This window comes from Medicago sativa, chromosome 4, assembly GCF_051527215.1.
Source record: "Medicago sativa cultivar Bolivia chromosome 4, Bolivia_mono, whole genome shotgun sequence".
In the NCBI taxonomy this organism is placed as follows: Eukaryota; Viridiplantae; Streptophyta; class Magnoliopsida; order Fabales; family Fabaceae; genus Medicago; species Medicago sativa.
In genome coordinates, this window is record NC_140752.1 from 30,491,755 (window position 1) to 30,505,065 (window position 13,311).

General features: G+C 33.8%; 1 pseudogene across 1 annotated transcript; it reads left to right on the forward strand.

Annotated features, from left to right (window-relative positions):
• The first annotated feature begins 5,065 nt into the window (after positions 1–5,065).
• Positions 5,066–11,301, forward strand: LOC146927695 (protein NRT1/ PTR FAMILY 5.10-like; annotated as a pseudogene). Its single transcript, XR_015005805.1, has 3 exons — positions 5,066–5,541; positions 8,409–8,923; positions 10,353–11,301. The product of XR_015005805.1 is annotated as a protein NRT1/ PTR FAMILY 5.10-like (transcript).
• The last annotated feature ends 2,010 nt before the right edge of the window (positions 11,302–13,311 follow it).

The following is a 13,311-nucleotide window of genomic DNA, read 5'->3' on the forward strand; positions in this document are numbered from 1 at the left end:
TATAAGTGAATTAAATTTCTATACAATGTCACTATAAAATATTTTACTATGTATACGAATTATGATGAATCAAGAGTGTCATGTTAGAAGTTGGCGAATGGATATAGAATCGATGCAAATATTCAAGGGGAACACTTCATTAACGGTTTTTTTGTGAGTAGCCTAATACACCGCTTCAAAAACGTGGAACTATGATGTCATACGACATGTTTTGAGTAATGACGTGCATGAATCAATCATGCGGACTCCTTTACTTGAAAGGAATGGGTTATACTCGGTTAAAAGTGGGTATAGACTTTGCGTTGAGGATTTAATTGATGCATCCCATCTTTGCCGGCAGGGGTTTTGGGATGGCATGGCGATTGAAAATTCCTCCAAAGATTAAGAATTTACTTTCGTGTTATTTGTAGAGGATGTTTGCCCACGAGAATTAGGCTACAGGATAAAGGAGTGGATTGTCCCATAAATTGTGTCACTTGTGAAGACTCTTTCCGAAGATCTTATTCATGTATTTTTCGATTGCTCTTTTGCTATGCAGGTTTGGCATAGAAGTGGAATGGGGGTGTGATACATAACGTGCGCAGTTGAATAACTAAAGCAGCCGAGACAATATTCATCATCTTACGTGCGAAAATTAACAATGTTTTGCTGCTCTTATGTGGATCCTACGGAAGCATAAAAATCTCAAGTTATGTCAAGATGTCACATAAACAGTTACACATGTTATTGATCGAGCTTTTCTTTTGATCGAGGACTGGAGTTTCATGTTCCTACTTCAACAGCTTGCATTTCTTAGCTTAGAATTCAAGTGAGATGTCAGCCGCACTCTTTCTCATGCGCAGGATGAGATGGCTATCTCAGGTATGAATCAATTTTGTTGCCCAAAACCACAACATTGGCGGTTAAATGTAATATATATGCCTCTTTTTCATAACATTTGAATAGAACATGAATATGTATTTGCATACACGGCGACGATGGTATCATTGTGCTAGCCAAGACGGTCCCGGTTACTCCTATGTGTTCTGCCCCCGATGGGCGAAGCCTTGGGATTATTCTATGCTTTGGAATGGCTGAGTGATAGGTTTTGATAATGTTGATTTCGCTTTGGATTCCAAGCTTACTACAAATGCCTTCAACCAACATTGTGTCGATGTCACAAAATTTGGTCAAGTACTCTATGCACGTAGAGGTCTCTTTACAACAAATTTTAGCAATTCTAAAGTCGAGTAGTGGGGGTTGTCACATTATCAGCTAGTATGATTATTTATATCAATGTACGTTGTTATATTGAACATATTATTATTAATGAAATATAATAAGCATCTTTCTTTCAAAAAAAATATTAGAAGCGGTTATGATTAAATTTAAAAGTTTTATAATTTGACTGTAATGATAGATTGACCAAGCAAAAATCTTAACAAATATTAATTTATTTAATTTCTTATTTCTGATAGAATTTCATTAATTTCTATCACTGTGGGTAGGAATAGTTGGGCCAGGACAGACATTGGTTAGATAAGTTAGATCTAATTTAAAAAATTAAAGCATGAGTCTGAAGGTGAGAAAAACACAACAAGAGGGGTCGAATTGTGTTGGTTTTTTTAAAACTTTTTCTAAGTGTTTGTAAAAACTATTCAAAGTCTGAAACAAAACAAAGTTTGTTTAGAGTCTAAAACAAAGTTTGAATGCAACAATATGAAATCAAACACACAGACACACACACACACACACACACACACACACACACACACACACACACACACAGATAGAGAGAGAGAGAGAGAGAGAGAGAGAGAGAGAGAGAGAGAGAGAGAGAGAGAGAGAGAGAGAGAGAGAGAGAGAGAGATTATATTGGTTCCTACGACAAATCGCGAGTAGTCTGGTCACCTTGCACTTCAAAGGGATTTCTCTATAATTACACAGATTACATGTTACTCAGGTACACAAGTAAGAGACTTTATTTGTTCAATCACACAATGAAAAGACTTTTATTGCTCAATCACAACTCAAAGATACTTCTACAATCTAATTTAATCAGATAAAAGATTCTTTGGTTTTACATTTTATATACAATCAGAGGTGTAATACAATGAAGTTAAAATGGACTATAAGACTTAAGAATTTCTAAGAAAGTTTATAAGAAATTCTCGTAGTGTTTATGTGTAGGTTTGCAACCTGGGGGGGGGGGGGGGGGGGGGGGGGGGGGGGGGTTGACTTAGGTTTTGCAACTTTTACGATAATTTTAGAGATGCATTCTTACACCATGTTCTGGTAATCAATTACACCGTTCAAAAATATAATTGGTAATCTATTACACAATTTTGTTATCCTGTTACACATTCAAAAAAAATTGAAAACTTTAACTGGTAATCTGTTACATGTATGTGGTAACTTGTTACCTGACAATGAAAATTTGAATCTGTAATATGTTACACATATTTGGTAACATGTTACTTGACAGTGAAAATCAGTTTTTAACATTTTAAAAGTTTGCTTCTCATAGACTCTTATATTTAACTTAGAAAATAATTTGTGATTAAGTTCAACTGAATTTCTTAGCATTTTAAGCTATATAACTATTGAAAGTGATAAATAAAAGATAAAGACCATACTTACAATTATTTTCTTCTTTCGTGATGTCAGTTTGTTATCACCAAAATCCATCCAAGTCTAAGAAGGAAATCTTCATCACATTGTGCGTTATTGATTTTGATAGAGTAAAGGGCACTTGTGAAATTCAAAGCAGTGTTATTTCTTTCTTCAGGTCTTCAGGTCCTTATATAGTGGAAACTTTGAGAGACGTTGAAGAGTGCCAATGCATCAAATTTAGTCCTTGAGAAGTTTGATCAGAAACATTGAAATAGTGCTTGATTTGGTTAATGGCGTTGAATAGTCATTCAAAATTCTTTTGCTTCTTTTATAATGATCTGTTACATTCTATTTGTCCTTGAATTTCTTTGTTTGTTTCTGCACGTGTTCAGAAGGCGACAGATTGGACTTTACAGAGTCTAATAGTGACCTTCCATCAGAAGACAATAAAACTAGTCAGAGTCTTCTAATGCTAACGTGTTCTTCAGAGTCTTAAGATCTTCAGAGTCTTCAATCCTTCAGAGGCTTGACATTTTCAGAGTCTTATGATCTTCAGATGCCTAACATCTTCAGAGTCATTCCAAGTCTTCAGCTTCTCACTTTTTTCTGATGCTCTTATATGTACTCAAAGTATTGTTATTTCATAATCAAAACTTGATTAAACAATACGAATTTAATTCTATGGTCCTGCATACTTGAAAAACATTAGCATATCCAATTACTCTCTTATACTTTTGTTATCATCAAAATTTTAGAGGTATTGTATAAAACCCATTTTTGGTTCAATAGAGTCTAATCTATTATTTGTCAAAGATTTAAATCTAAGTCTAATCATGCCTTTTAAAAAAGCACATCCTAACCAAAAACAACCATTTTTATTTACCAAAAACACCGGTAAACAAGATTATCCTTCAATTAGTATTTTAGTTAAACAATGATACCAAAATTTATGTAATAAATAAATTATGAGTTTTTCTTAAACAAGGGGCACCATCCGCCCCACTCCTCAATAATGTGGAGAGGACCGCTTTGCTTTCTTTTATTAGAGATTTGCCTTCTTTTTAGGGGGAAATTTAAAGGTGATTGATCTGCACCTTTTTTTAGGACCATTTTTCTTTGTTTTCCTTTTTTCTTGCTTTTGAGAGTTTTGGTTTGGTCTTCCTCTTGTATATATATTTTTCTTTTTTAATAATATATTATAAGTAGGTGGTATAAACAAGGGCGGATCTACATGCAAGTAAGGGTGTGCACCTGCACACCCTGAACTTTCAAAATTTACTTGGATAACCTTCTAGTTATTGCACTTTGCACACCCTGAAATTTTCATTTTGCACCCATGGCTTGTTACTTCTCTCATAAAGAAATAAAAATATGAAGAAAAGAAGTAAAGTTTGATTGACACTTCACTTGTTGGAAGAAGAAGTGGAAGGAGCGGAAAAGAAGACAGGAAAGAAACAGAGAAGATGAAAGGTGGCGGCTATATTCTTTAAATAATTAAGGTTGTATTTTATCATGGGTTTGGGCCAACCAGCTTCTGTTTGTTTATGTTACTTTGGGTTGAGAGATGTTTAGTTTTTACTGCTAGATAACTCTCTTTTTTTTAACAGTATATAACTTATAAACATTCTTTTGGATAATTAAATTAAAAAGTTTGAAGATAGTTATTATTTGATGGACTATCACTATAGAGCATAGGCCATCCATATATGTATGGATTGGCCAAGTTTTTTATGTATACTCGTTGTGTGTTATAGTATATTATATACTGATGTAGTTTTTTTTTTTTATATAGTGGACGGTGGGATTGGTTCTTCAGATTAGTCGGTATTTAGGTCAGATACCATATTTTCAAATAAACATTTAATTATAATTCAAATTTATTTATTTATAAACAAAATAGAATTCAAATTGAAATTAAAAATATAGTAAGTAAAATAAAAGAAAAGTAGCTTTGACAATGAAAAACTAATTAAATTTGCACCCCCTGAGCTAGGGTCCTGGATCCGCCACTGGGTATAAAATAGATATTTACTTTATTGAGAATTACCCTGATGTCTTACCTATCTCTGCCTTCTTGAAAAAATAATAATTTGAAGAATAAGAACTTATTATATTTAACAACAATTTGTTTTAAATATTTATAACAAATAAATTGTTCTAAATAAAACATATATATACTGACATATAGCTACAGGTTGTAAATTCGAAGTAGATATCCATTCATTATGAATATTTAATTTTAGAGATGGTACTTGATCATTGACTTTAAATTTTAATGCATGCTCGTTTATTGCGTTGTGTGTATATAAACAAATTTTATAACATAGAAATATGTGATCATTCAATCCCTAAAAAAAAATAAAATACGTGATTCAAATTTGTACACCCATTGTTCTATAAAAGTATCCTTCATTTTCATTATAATACCTTAATGAGAAAAAAAAACACATTATTTTCAATTAAAAAAAGAGTTCAACACTCTTGAACAACCACCATAACAAGAAGGACAGATCCAGAAGCAAGTTGAGTTGTGACATTTGTGGGTCAAGAAGTAATGAATACATAAACGCAAACAACTCATTTTTTATTAAAGAATAGAATTTGGTTCAATGGAGGAATACAATGAAGTTTTGTTAGAAGCTCAATTAGATGATCTTGTAGATGGTGCTGTTGATTATAATGGACAACCTGCCATCAGATCCAAATCTGGTTATTGGCGTTCTGCTTGGTTTATCATAGGTGTGGAAGTGGCAGAGAGGGTATCATATTATGGAATTCAAGGGAATTTGATATCATATCTGACAGGACCACTCAAACAAAGCACTGCAACAGCTGCTAAGAATGTGAATATTTGGTCTGGAACTGCTGCTCTCCTTCCTCTGTTAGGTGCTTTTTTTGCGGATTGGACGCTACCGCACAATCATACTTGCTTCTCTCATCTATATTTTGGTTAGTTCAATTCTTCACTTTCTAACCTTTTTTTCAGAGGTTTTTTACCACATAATATTTTCAATAACTTTTTACCACATGTTGGTATTGTAGCATGATCAACTTAAAAAAAAGTATTGTAGTGTTCAGGGCCGGGTCAAGGGTCACATGGCCCAAGCAAGGCTTTAGACCTCAAAATTTTCGTTTAGAAAAAAGCCTCAAAATATTTTAATTTACTTATAAATATCTAATATGAATATATATGAATGAATGTTCCCAAGTTGAATTGGTAAACATAAAGACCTCATATTCTCTTTTTCCAATGTTCAACTCTTGGCTCCATAGAATCTAGATTTTAATTTTCATAAAACATATGCAATTTTTTTATTGTAAAAGACCTCGTAAAAAAACTGCTTTAGGCCTCTAAAATTGTTGGACCGGCACTAGTAGGGTTATCACTTTCTAACTACATTAATTATTTTTTTATTAATTTATATTTAGAATTATGTTACTTTTTTTTTACACGTAGTCTAAACGCTAGTAATATAAATGAGATGTTGGGGTTCGAACCCCGACCCTTCCATATATTATGCAATGTCTTTACAAACTTAGTTAAATTCATAAGGACTGTTACATATTTTTTTACTACCTAAAAAATATATTACATTTGCCTCTAACAATAGGATATATTTAAATAAAGGGTTACGCTAACTTGTGCACTTAGGGAACATGTTCAAGATTCTATAAATGGTAAATATTTATTACAAAACATTAATTTTTAATCTCTAGAACAATAAATTGGCATAATTTCCTAGACAATGTTGCCACTTTAGATTCCTTAACATGTGCCCTAAGGGCACAAGTTATCATTTCCCTGGATTATGCTAACTTGTGCTCTTAGGGCACATGTTAAGGATTCTATAAATGGTAAATATTTATTACAAAATCCATTGCTAAAATCAAACCAGTAAGTTCCGCCTCAATAACATAAACTACACCAAGATTACTAGCAAAACAACCCATAAAGATGCCTCTTTGATAATGGAAAATACCCCCACAAGATGCCAACAAATTAAGAACAAAACCATTAGTATTAACCTAGACCCAGTTAATGGTAGGGGGTTTCCAAACAACAAGAATAATATACTTGAACCGACGATAAGTAGGAGAGATCATGAAATTACCTGTCGAAATGGATCCACTCATCGCCAAAGAGGAAATAATTTTAGCTTTTGCCACATGCAGAGAAAACTTGTTAGAACTTTAGCGCAAAAAATTTCTTGCCATCCAGATAGTGTGCAGCGTGTGTACAATTGCAGCCACAAACACATCACGGACCTGAGAGCTACAAAGCGCTGGAATGCACTTCAAAAGAGAGGCGACAGACACCAACAGAATGGAATAATTCAACTTGGAACCCAGTCACTGCCATAATCTAACCGTAAAATCACAAGATAGAAACAAGTGGGAAAAAGTCTCATCAGTAGCATAACAAAACACACAAATAGAAACCAGTGTACAACCTCGAATCTTTAAATTTCCATATGCGGGGAGCTTGTGATGCATTAAACGCCAAAAAAAAAAGGGAGTGGGATGGCAGAATGCAAGATCTCCAAATAGTAGTGGCCCACTCAAGCTGAGGAGAGGTGGGCCATAACAGAGTCATTAATAAAGAGTCATTAATAATCCCTGTGAGTTTGAGATCTAAGCCACCAGAATCCCAATGAAGGCAAACTTGTTTCCAAGCCACGGTACAAACTTTGCGAGTATAAATATCCCCACTCCAAACAGAAATTTTAATCCAGCGATCTAACATATTCAAAAGATTGACCAGCCAACGATAAATATGAAAAGAATAAACCAACATTCCATGAACAATTGATTTCACCACTCATTGCAACAAACTTCAATACGGCTAATCTCCACGACAATCCATATTACAAAGTATTAAAGCTTCAGATAGCAAATAAAACTTTGGAATATTTTTTTTCCAATAGGCAAAATGGTATTAATGCGAGTAAAAGGGTTACTCAAACCACTAGTACGCCAAACTATAACTCATCTTTCAAATGTACTTTACTTTAATTACAAGTCTGTTAAAATCTATAAGTCATGCCATAAACAGAGTCTAACGGATATAAAATCTATCCGCTAATAGAATAATTAAAGTTCCACATTTTTCTTTTTAGACATTTCCAAGACATGATTTTTATTTTTTTCCAACATTTCTTCCAGCAATCCAGCATTGATCTTACAAATCCTCTCATTACGAGCTTTTCATAGAACTCAAAAACAGGCGAATCAAATGACTATAAATATTTCTGCAAACACGCTACCTTTACCAAACAGTCCCTTGAATTGATAAAAGCTTAATGAGGCATTATTGTGCAGTGCCGAAGACAAATTTAGCCACGATAAACCTTGTGCGCGACCAATGAACTTACCGAACATTCAAAAAATACACTAGGAACATTTTCGCCATTTCCACATCCACTATAACAATGATTTTGATCTTCGTTCAAAATACCTCTTTTGATCCAATTATCCTTCGTAAGGATCTTATTTTGTAGCATCCTCCAAGCCAAAGATATCACCTTCAACGAAACTGATTTATTCCATACATCCTAATTCCTAATATCCTTGCTTCTGTACTGAGTATATGTCGTATCTGCTAGTTAAATTTAAATAAGAGCCAATACTTTTTAGAAATAACTAGAAGAGATCTCGTGCAAAATTGCATGGATATAAAAAAGAGAGCATGAAATAGACGCGTGAAATTCATACATATGTCATTAGAGAAAAACGTTTTAGAGAATAAATAGATAGACAAAAAGATTGTTCCATTGACGCATTGTTTTAATGTTGGTCATTGGCTTAATGAATTGCAGGGACTAGGCTTGTTAACATTGTCGGCTATGCTGCCTTCCATCACATTTTGTTCTCCTCAGTCACAAGTAATCTTATTCTTTATCTCACTCTATCTAGTTGCCATTGGACAAGGTGGACATAAACCTTGTGCTCAAGCTTTCGGGGCGGATCAATTTGACGAAAAACATCCTAAGGAGCATAGATCTAGAAGCTCATTCTTTAATTGGTGGTATTTTACAATGGTTGCAGGTGCCTCGGCAACACTTTTAATCTTGAGTTATATACAAGATAACTATAGTTGGGTTGTTGGATTTGGAATACCTTGTGTTGTAATGATCATTGCTTTGATTGTTTTCTTGATTGGAACAATTACATATAGGTTTAACATGAATGATAATAACAAGAGTCCCTTTCTTAGAATTGGTCGTGTATTCGTCGTGGCTGTAAGAAATTGGTGAAATACCTTATCAACGACGGATATTGAAGAGGAACATGATGGACTACTTCGCCGCCATCAAAGTTCTGAACATTTCAAGTAAGAATAACAATGCTAATTTCTGTTTGTTTTTCAATATTATATCTACCAAGTGATTTTTAAAGCAGCAAATATGATGAAATACATTATGGGACTCATGTTGAATTCGTCTTTGGAGTTTTATGAAATGCATTCTTTGAAACATATTATAGTAACGGTTACACTGTAGTAATCAATTCTAGCAATTCTCATTGTTGATTATTGTGGTTGCCATCTCGAAGCAATTTACAGTATATATTAGATATAAAAGTTAGTTAAACTAGTTTCTCATTGACTATATAAGTCTTATGTTTCCCTTGATCTAACAATTATTTCATTATCAATATAATTTGCATTATACTTTCCTCTTATCAATAGCTTTTGTCAAGAATATAATAATATGGTGGCATCATAGCCGGGTTACAACCAATAGGGTTAACGCATTTTTTATCGTTTTTTATTCATTTGGGAAATGGAAAGATAGATTAGAATGTGTTGAAATGAGTTTTCTTGTTATATCTGTTGAAGTTGTTTGTAGTTTGTTGTTAGTTCCACATTGCTCATATTTCCGGGCTGTTCAGTGTATAAATATGCTTGAGTGCCCTCATCATTTGAGATAGCATTTGGGATGAGATCCAAGCCTATTTAACATGGCTGTTGGAATTGGCCTCAAGCCGCCCACACTAGGCGTGAGGGTAGGTGTTGAAGTTGGTTTTGAAGTAGGACAAGAATATTATTACTATTTTGATAAATGCCTTTGATATACATTGAGGGACAATAGCACACATTATTACTATTTTGATAAATGCCTTTGATATACATTGAGGGACAATAGCACAGCACAAGAGACTTTGAGAGAGACAAGGGTAAGAAAGGAAGAGGGATGAGTTAAGAAAGAGAAATAGACTCGTGGAAAGAGCTATAAATAAAGGCAACAAAATTCTGAACATGATTTCACTCTAGGATGCTGTTGTATGTACACTACAAGAAAATCGGTGATTTCCTACAGATAAAAATGGAATTAATAACATATTTGCTTATATCTAGCAAAAACCGGTTAGCTATGGATTTGTTCCACGTGTGGTACAAATACATAATAACATATTTTAAGACTGATCTAATTAAAGAGTACTAAGATTGGAGAGGGTACTGTGTAGATATCAGTGTTATCTAATTAAAGGTTCATCCTAGAGAAAGCTATGAAAGATTATGTCATGTTTGGATAGACAACATAATTAAGCACTCATAACATAAGAGTTTATCATATAAGTGTTTATGTATAAGTGATTTCTATCACAAAAGATAAAATAATGTCAAAATATTTTCATATATGCTAAAACTGGTTTCATAAGTTATCTGGACGTGCTTATGGAAATAAACTGAAAACAACTTATGGATTTGTCATAAAGTGAAACTATTTTGACTTGGCCTATATTTTCTACATTTGCAGCTTCCTCAATAAGGCATTGCTAACACCTAAGGGATCCAAAGATGCTGATCATTGTAACCTTGGTGAGGTGGAAGAAGCAAAGGCAGTACTAAGGCTGATTCCAATCTGGGCTACAACTTTAGTTTATGGTATTATCTTTGCTCAAATATTTACATTCTTCACCAAGCAAGGGAGTTCTATGGAGAGAACAATATTTCCTGGTTTCAGCATACCTCCCGCTTCTCTTGGATCGATAGGCGGTGTTGCAATTATTCTCTTCAGCCCTATCTACGACCGTTTATTCGTGCCACTAGCAAGAGTTATAACTGGAAAACCCTCAGGTATCACAATGCTTCAAAGAATTGGCACTGGAATTTTTCTATCTATATTCACAGTAGTATTAGCAGCCTTTGTTGAGATTAAAAGACTAAAAGTAGCAGAAGACCATGGTCTTGTTGATGATCCAAATGCAACTCTTCCAATGAGTATATGGTGGTTGGTTCCTCAATACTTTCTTTTTGGAGTTTCTGAAGTTTTCACTATGGTTGGTCTTCAAGAATTTTTCTATGATCAAGTCCCAAATGAACTAAGAAGCATGGGACTTGCACTCTATTTGAGTATTGTTGGTGTTGGAAGCTTTCTTAGTGGCTTTCTCATATCTTTGATAGAAAATTTTAGTGGCAAATATGGTCATGATAGTTGGTTTTGTGACAATATCAATAAGGCACATCTTGATTACTTTTATTGGTTACTTGTTGGATTAAGTGTGTTGGGGTTTACTTTGTTCGTTTACTTTGCAAAATCTTACATTTATAATCATAAAGGTGTCATCACACAAGGATAATAACCGATTAATATTTCTTTTATGTCATATCTGTATTGAAGGGAGCTTGGTATGCATGATAAGAGATTAAGGTTTAATTGTATAGTGTTTGATAAAACTTTAATAATATCATGTATTTTGATAATATCAGATAAAACATTGGATTGTATGGCATGAAATACACTATATTTGTTGATTTTCTGCATAACATTAAATAGGATAATTAATTGAAAATGTTATTATTTTTTATACAAAATTATTATTTACTAAAATATATTATGTTTACATATTTAACTGAATTAAATTTCTATACAATGTCGCTATAAAATATTTTACTATTACGAATTATGATGAATCATGAGTGTCATGTTAGAAGTTGGCGAATGGATATAGGATCGATGCAAATATTCAAGGGGAACACTTCATTAACGGTCTTTTTGTGAGTAGCCTAATACACCTTGCTTCAAAAACGTGGAACTATGATGTCATACGACATGTTTTCAGTAATGACGTGGATGAATCAATCATGCGGATTCCTTTACTTGAAAGGAATGGGTTATACTAAGTTAAAAGTGGGTATAGACTTTGCATTGAGGATTTAATTGATGCATCCCATCTTTGCCGGCAGGGGTTTTGGGATGGCATTTGGCGTTGAAAGTTTCTCCAAAGATTAAGAATTTACTTTGGTGTATTTGTAGAGGATGTTTGCCCACAAGAGTTAAGCTATAGGATAAAGGGGTGCATTGTCCCATAAATTGTGTCACTTGTGAAGACTCTTTTTGAAGATCTTATTCATGTATTTTTCGATTGCTCTTTTGCTATGCAGGTTTGGCATAGAAGTGGAATGGGGGTGTGATACATAACGTGCACACTTGTATAACTACAGCAGCTGAGACAATATTCACCATCTTACGTGCGAAAATTAACAATGTTTTGCGGCTCTTATGTGGATCCTACGGAAGCATAAAAATCTCAAGTTATGTCAAGATGTCACATAAACAGTTACACATGTTATTGATCGAGCTTTTCTTTTGATCGAGGACTGGAGTTTAATGTTCCTACTTCAACAACTTGCAATTCTCATCTTAGAATTCAAGTGAGATGTCAGCCGCATCTCTTTCTCATGCTCAAGATGAGATGGCTATCTCAGGTATATGAATCAATTTTGTTGGCCAAAACCACAAATTGGCGGGTTAAATGTAATATATATGCCTCTTTTTCAGAACATTTCAATAGAACATGGATATGTATTTGCATACGCGGCGACGATGGTATCATTGTGCTAGCCAAGACGGTCCCAATTACTCCTATGTGTTCTGCCCCGGTGGGGGAAGCCTTGGGATTATTCTATGCTTTGGAATGGTTGAGTGATATTGGTTTTGAAAATGTTGATTTTGCTTTGGATTCCAAGCTTACTACAAATGCCTTCAACCAACACTGCGTCGATGTCACAAAATTTGGTCAAGTACCCTTTGCATGTAGAGGTCTCTTTACAACAAATTTTAGCAATTCTAAAGTCGAGTAGTGGGGGTTGTCACATTATCAGCTAGTCTGATTATTTATATCAATGTACCTTGGGATTTATATTGAACATATTATTATTAATGAAATATAATAAGCATCTTTCTTTCAAAAAATATTAGAAGCGGTTATGATTAAATTTAAAAGTTTTTATAATTTGACCGTAATGACAGATTGACCAAGCAAAAATCTTAACAAATATTAATTTATTTAATTTATTATTTCTGATAGAATTTCATTAATTTCTATCACTGTGGGTGGGAATAGTTGGGCCAGGCCAGACATTGGTTAGATAAGTTAGATCTAATTTAAAAAAATTAAAGTATGAGTCTGAACGTGAGAAAAACACAACAAGGGGGTCAAATTGTGTTGGTTTTTTTAAAAAAATTTCTAAGTGTTTGTAAAAACTATTCAAAGTCTGAAACAAAACAAAGTTTGTTTAGAGTCTAAAACAAAGTTTGAATGCAACGGTATGAAATCAAAAAAACACACGCGCGCGCGCGCACACACACACACACAGAGAGAGAGAGAGAGAGAGAGAGAGAGAGAGAGAGAGAGAGAGAGAGAGAGAGAGAGAGAGAGAGAGAGAGATTATACTGGTTTCTCCGACAAATCGCGAGTAGTCTGGTCACCTTG